Source organism: Aegilops tauschii, chromosome 3, assembly GCF_002575655.3.
Source record: "Aegilops tauschii subsp. strangulata cultivar AL8/78 chromosome 3, Aet v6.0, whole genome shotgun sequence".
NCBI classification, from domain to species: domain Eukaryota; kingdom Viridiplantae; phylum Streptophyta; class Magnoliopsida; order Poales; family Poaceae; genus Aegilops; species Aegilops tauschii.
Genome location: NC_053037.3, coordinates 83,695,946 through 83,703,299, shown reverse-complemented (window position 1 = coordinate 83,703,299; position 7,354 = coordinate 83,695,946). Strand labels below are relative to the sequence as shown.

General features: G+C 46.3%; 1 pseudogene; it reads left to right on the top strand.

The window, feature by feature from the left end:
• The first annotated feature begins 2,787 nt into the window (after window positions 1-2,787).
• On the top strand, window positions 2,788-4,335 carry LOC109749990 (aspartic proteinase CDR1-like; annotated as a pseudogene).
• Window positions 4,336-7,354: the final 3,019 nt, after the last annotated feature.

Sequence of the window (7,354 nt, the reverse complement as noted above, 5' to 3'; positions counted from 1 at the left end):
CCTTTTTTGGCATCCTATTTGACATGTATATATGATGGCTTTGGCCTCCTAGTAATACAAGTTGCATATTCGTAACATGGTCTACTCCGGCTCCCCCAAAGGTCCTCTCTTTTGGTTGGCGGCTTGAAACAAATACTTTGGCGATTTCATGCAATAAGATGAAAAGGAACATGGTTGTCTGTTCAAACTTATTTAAGATGCCGGTTGGAGGAAGAAGATACATTCCATGTCTTTAGTTCCTTCCCCAATGCACGGCAACTCTGGAATTCGCTTATTGTTGAATGGTCATTGCTAGCGTTAAATGCTATTAGTGCATCCGGGGATGATTGGTTCTCATTGTTACTATGTGATCTTAATGAGGGGATGAGAGTTTGTTGCTACTGTTTTGGAAGATTTGGTTCATCAAAGATGAGCTTGTTCACTCGCACCCCCCTCCCAGTCTAGGTATCCAAGAGATTTTTATGCAGCTACCTTTATACACTCTGTTCCATCAGTATGGATCCAAAATTGTCAATCCTGCATGTGATAATGTGTCGTGGTCACCTGTGTATGGATGTAACAAGCTTAATGTAGATGGCTCTTTCATAAATGGTGCAGTAGGGGCTGGTATGGTGCTTAGAGATCATGAATGTGCAATTGTTTTCTGTGCGTGCAGGCAGATCTTTTCATGCAATGACGCCCTGGAATTTGAGCTTCTTGCACTCCACGCAAATTTATCTTTGGCACTGCAATGGTGTTCGCTACCATTTGATGTTGAATGTGGTTGCCTTGAGGTAGTCATGATGATCAAGAGTAGAGAAGGTAACATACGAAGTATGCTTTTTTTTTGGTAGAGGAAATCAAGAGAAGTATGGATAAACATGATTCTTGTATTACTCATATTCACCGTAGCCAAAATAAGTCTAGTCATTTTATGGCAAACTTCGGAGGATCCCAACGCCCAACTGTTGTTTGGCTTGGATCAGGCCCTCTCGGCACTTTAGAAGTCTTTGGAGTTGATCGTAAAACTTGAGTGTTTGGAGTAATACAAGAATTTATTCACACAAAAAAGACGGTCAAAAAAAGTCACCATAAATTTTTGCAGTGTTGAGGTATGGCCTTCTTGTGTGAAGTTAGATACTTCCATCTGTAAAAGGAAATAATCTCTTGTTTGGTTTCAGGAGGTTTGCTAGCTTACCTGAAAGTAAGGATCTTACTACTGTTTTACATGAATTTTTTTAAATGCAATCTTCTACTAAAGTTTACATTTCATGTTGCAGAAGAAAAGCTTGGGTAGTCAAGTATTGTGATTTTCTCAATTAACAAGCATATGCTAATATTGGATTTCGCACAGGCACAAACATGGCCAATATCAAGCTCACCATCACGTTCACAGGAAGGTCTTCGAGGTGGAGAGAGTATAGCCCCATCTACCATGTGGAAATACCATCGGATTGAGCAGATGTATGGGAAATAGACGTGACGCTGCTCAAGTATGAGAACAAGGTTTTTTTTTAGAAATTTTTCATTCAAATCACGAATCAGTACAAAGTAGGTGACCCTTACAAGCACACTGAAACGCAAACACAAAGGACCATGAACACCTAGAGTACCCTAAGACAACCATAACACAAGAAGATCTCCGGAGCCCTGTGTCATCATCCCTGAATCTTGAGAGAAGACCCCTGCAGCAGAAGGATCTGCAACCAGTCGCAAGCAGGTCATCATCTTCGACCACGGTACAATTGCCGCCACGCTGCTTCCTCCTTTCTTGACAGCGGCGCTGAGAGGGCATGGACATCAATCCAACACACCTGCAACAGCCGTCGCCATCTTTGGCTTTGAGTACCGCGAAAAGTGTCCCTTCCGAAAGGAAGAGAACTCGAGTCATCCGACCAGTCCAGCACCACGGCCGGGCCATCCGCCCGGGCAAAGCAGGATCTCCCACCAGCATCAGCACAGAGGAAGGAGAAGAACAGCAGCAGCAAATCATACCAACAAGGAAGAAGAAAGGTCTTCGTCTCCCTGCCTCCATCGCCCATCTGAGGATCCAAACGGCCAGTGCCGATGGACCTCTAACCACCATAGCCTGCGACCTCGACGAGATCCGGGGATCCCCAACACCGCTGGCTCCTAGATGAAGGCAAAAGCCTCGCCTGACCGCGAACGGAGCCTGGAGAAACTTATTCCGACGCGACACCACCGCAACGGCCTCGGCAGCGTCTCCCTCAACCCTAACCCTACCACACCCACCTAGTGAACAGACCCGAGGTTCCCCCTCCCTCCCGCCGCCGGAGCGGCCGACGGAGAGAGAGGGAACCGGCGGCGTCACCGGCGGCGCGCAAGGGATCCCTAGTCGCCTCCTTGATCGCCTCGTGCGATCCAACTTTTCCGGGCGTCCGCGGGCATGTCGTTTGTATGAGAACAAGGTTGAACCGTACAATCTGTTCCAAAACATTGCCATTTTGAATGTTAATTAACCTTATATAAAACATTGCCATTTTGAATGTTAATTAATCTTATAAAACAGCTGAAATCTGGGAGTACAAAATATTGCCCAAAAGTCCAGTCTCAGGTCTCCAATGGAATCCACCCTGAATTCCATGCGTAGTGTAGCACGTACGTATAACTAGCAAGAAGCTGGCTGACCGCAATCACAGTTCATACCATATACCGACGTGCCCCATTCGTCTCCCCATTAATCAACATGCCATTTTAATCGTACGCCAATTCCCCTATTAATACTCTGCATAGCAGCAGCAGCTACACACCATTGGCAAAGCAATCCCGCAGTTGAGTCAGCACACAATGCCTGGGACGACGACATCCCGCGCTCTCCTGCTCGTTGGCGTCGTCCTGACGGCGCACATGTTCTTGTGCACGGCGTACGCCGGCGGCGATGGGTTTAGCGTGGAGTTCATCCACCGTGACTCCGTCAAGTCGCCGTACCGTGACCCGTCGCTCACCGCGCACGCCCGCGTGCTCGAGGCCGCGCGCCGCTGCGCTCTCGCGCTCCTACGCCCGCGCCGACGCACCATCAGCCGACGGCGCCGTCTCCAAGCTCACCTCCAGGCCATTCGAGTACCTGATGTCCGTGAACGTGGGCACGCCGCCTACCCGCATGCTCGCCATCGCCGACACCGGCAGCGACCTCATCTGGCTCAACTGCAGCAACGGAGACGGCGCTCCTGGTCTGGCGGCCGCCCGTCACGCGCACGCGCCCGCTCGCGCTCCCGCCCCCGCCAACGCGCCCGCGTCCGCGCCGCCGCCGGGCGTCCAGTTCAACTCCTCCAATTCGACGACGTTCGGTCTCGTGAGCTGCGGCTCCGTCGCATGCCGCGCGCTCCCCGATGCCTCCTACCCCGACTCCAAGTGCAGGTATCTCTACTCCTACAGCGACGGCTCCCGGACGAGCAGACTTCTCTCCACGGAGACCTTCACCTTCGCCGACGACCAAGGCACCCGCGGCGATCGGGAGATACGCGTGGCCAACGTCAACTTCGGCTGCGCCACGACCATGATCGGCTCGTTCATCGGGGACGGCCTCGTCGGGCTCGGCGGCGGCGACCTCTCCCTCGTCAATCAGCTAGGCGCAGACACATCGCTCGGCCGGAGGTTCTCCTACTGCCTCGTGCCCTACTCCATCAACGCCTCCTCCGTGCTCAACTTCGGCCCCCGCGCCACCGTGACGGAGCCGGGCGCGGCGACGACGCCGCTGATCCCATCTGAAGTGAAGGCTTACTACACCGTCAATCTCCAGTCCGTCAAGATCGGGCACAAGACCTTCGCGGCGCCGCAGGAGTCCCCCGTCATCGTCGACTCCGGCACGACGCTGACGTACCTCGCGAACGAGCTTGTGGACCCATTGGTGGAAGAGCTGACCCGGAGGGTCAAGCTCCCGCCGGCGAAGTCGCTGGAAGATCTCCTGCCACTGTGCTTCGACGTGAGCGGGGTACGAAAGGGGCAGGTGGCGGCGATGATCCCTGACGTGACGCTGGTGCTCGGCGGCGGCGCGACGGTCACGCTAAAGGCGGAGAACACGTTCCTGGAGGTGCAGGAGGGGACTCTGTGCTTGGCGGTGGCGGCGGCGTCTGAGCAGGATACTCCTGTGTCCATCATCGGGAATATCGCGCAGCAGAACATGCACGTCGGCTATGACCTCGACAAGGGCACCGTCACCTTCGCCGCAGCAGACTGCGCCAGGAACTCCGCAGCCCCCACCCCTTCCGGCTCTCTGTATATCTGGTCAGCATTACTAGTTGACATATTTGCTTGTGATCGCATGCATCTGCAAAATATATAGGAGTAAAACATTACGAGAAATGAGATTCGTGCTACCTTTTTTTGTTGTCAAAATTTGTCATGTTTCGAAGTGTTATATCAGGTTTTTCTCTCGTTCCAAAGTGAATCATAATGTTCGTTGTGTATCATCAAACTAATCTGAAGCGAGTGCATTATTTTTTTGTTAATAAACAATGAAACATGATGTACACATTGAAATAAGAAAAGAAAAGAAACATTATGAAACCAAATAAATTGTAACAACAAATAAACAATTAGCATGAATATCAAAGCAATCATGGATGATCTACATACAAGATATAGAAAAATCACTCTCAAAATATTATTCTCCTCTTAAAACGACAAAAAAAATAGAGGAAGATCCAACAAGCCCAGTCGAAGCGTGCTCACTAAATTTTGGTTGTTTGTCAATTTTAGCGGGGTAAACAGCCGGGTAAACCTCAGTGGAGTATTTTACTCCTCAGTTTTCGTTATTTCTAACCGATCCCTAAATTTAGCGGAGGAATATTTTGTTTTCCCCAGATTATTCAAATTCTAGTTTACTTAATCCATTCCAACTACATATTAGCACACATCTTAAAAACCAAAGATAATAATTAAGGTTCACGCAGTTCACGAATATTACGAATTCATAGTTTACAAACTAAGTTATTGAAATTCAAACACACCCAAAGTTTCAAATGAAGTAAATGCATGATAAAAGCCGCTTCATCTTCAATTGTAACAATTTGGTTGAATTCAATTGGCCAAAACAAAATGAGACAAAAAAAACTCACGTAGGCAAACCGTCGAACACTTGCAAGGCGGTGGAGGCGTAACAGTCTGCCGGCAACGTTCAGAAGAAACTAGCGGGCGGCGAGGCAGGTTCTAGGAATCATATAATGATATGATGCCAAGTTTCGTCGTTTTCGGACAACATTCGATATTGTTTTTTTGAAGTGAGGAGCCTTTCGCTCATTTCAATGGCAAGAAATTCATATAATGCTTTGAAATTATTGAATCAACCCAGAATAGTCCCAAATTTTAGCATGAGACTTTCAATGGTGTATATTCAATGTAGAAAAAGTTTAACGGAGAAATGATTTATAAATAAAAGAATTCTCTTCTTCGTTCGAAACATTGACAATTCATGAGAGGCTCTTCAGTTTGTACACAAAGTGCATCAAGTTTTTCCGGTAACGCCCTCAAATTTTACCACGCCCTAGAGGGGTCATATAATGACATCATGTCAAGTTTCATCCCTTTCAGACCTTATTTGCGCATATATTTTGAATTGAATAGCATTTTTCTCATTTGAATCGCTAGAAATTCAAATAATGTTCTAAAATCATCAAATCAACCCATAATTGTCCTAAATTTGACCATGGGACTTTCAGTGGTATATATTGAACATAAAAAATTATCAAAGAAATGATGTATAAAGAAAATATTTCTCTATGAAAGTCGACTCTTTACATTCGAAAACCCTGACACTTCACAAAAAACTCTTCAATTTGTACACGAAGTGCATCAAGTCCCCCCCCCCCCCCCCCCCCCGCCCTAATCCCTAAAAAAATTACCACATCTTATGTGGATCATGTGATGACAACATGCCAAGTTTCATTCTTTTCAGACCTCATTTGCATATATTTTTGAATTGAAGTTCATTTTGCTCATTTTAATGTCTAGAAATTCATATAATGCTCTAAAATTGTCAAATCAACCCAAAATAGTTGGAAATTTGAGCATGGGACTTTCATTGGTATATATTCAACATTGCAAAAGTTGACAGTTTCCGTTAGAAACTCTGATATTTCAAGAGAGACTCTTCAATTTGTACACGAAATGCATCATGTTTTTCCTATAACGATCTCAAATTTTGACCACACACTATAGGGGTCACGTTATGACACCATTCCAAGTTCCATTCTTTTCAGTCCTCAGTTGTGTATCTTGTTTTAATCATAGAGCATTTTGCTCATTTTAATGGCTAGACATTCATTTAATACTTTAAAAATAAGAAATTAACTAAAAAATGGCAATAGTTTGACATGACTGTACTTACGTACTAAATTCAACCCCACAAAAAATGAAAACAAAAATATTCCGAGAAAACAAAAAGAGCTCGATAAGATTTGTTTTTGCACAAATACAAATCAGTGGCGGGCGCCAGAAAACGCCCGCCACTACTAAGTTGTTACATGTGGTGCCACTTTTTTGCACCCTCCAATTTTTGTGATGATTTGCACATTTTATTTCGTTCTGTAGTATAAGATTTTTTGGACTTTACTGCATTCGTGTACTTCTTTTTGTATGCAATCGCCAGGATATCATATACGGGAATAATCTAGAACATTAAGGAAAGAACTCAATTTATGGTGATAAAATCATGTTAATTAACGTGATAAAACACTGCCATAAAAAGGGTGAAACAAATGGGAGAAGAAAAAGCTCATACAAAATCCTCCAAAGCGAAAGACGACGTATGGTACGAGCACACGTGCTCGTACCAGCGGTCGTACCGCCTGCCGCTGCCTCCGCCTCGTCAACTACTTTGCCCCCCGTGCAGATGGATTGAAGATCAAAGATGTCACAGAACCAGAAAACAGATCCAGAACGAAGAACTCTAGCTAGCCTCAGAAGGATTCCAGAGGGGGGTTGATTCAGGGTCTCCTTCGCCACATCACCGCATTGAAGAGCATCATCACCATCCAGCTTCATCATCACCACTTCAACTCCATCTCTTTGTAGTACATTAGTCGGTGTGGATTCACGTTCATATTACTTTAACGCTGCCACCATATTTATCATGACTCATCCTGTTACCCCAGTTCTCGGGCATATGGAGGAACCTTAGTAGGCTTACGATTGTATGATAATATGATTTGGTAACCTCTTTATATGTTTATATTAGTGATCTTGTTGATATTGGGTGAAGTCGACCATCGAACATGCATATGCCTCCTTTGGACGGAAGGTTGTTACTATTGGTGAGAAGGTGCGAACTGCGAAGTGGAGGTCGGTGGTGACAATGCTTATCTCCCTCCTTCCCGGATCATTCAATGGGGGGGGGGGGGGGGGTAAACGGAGACCG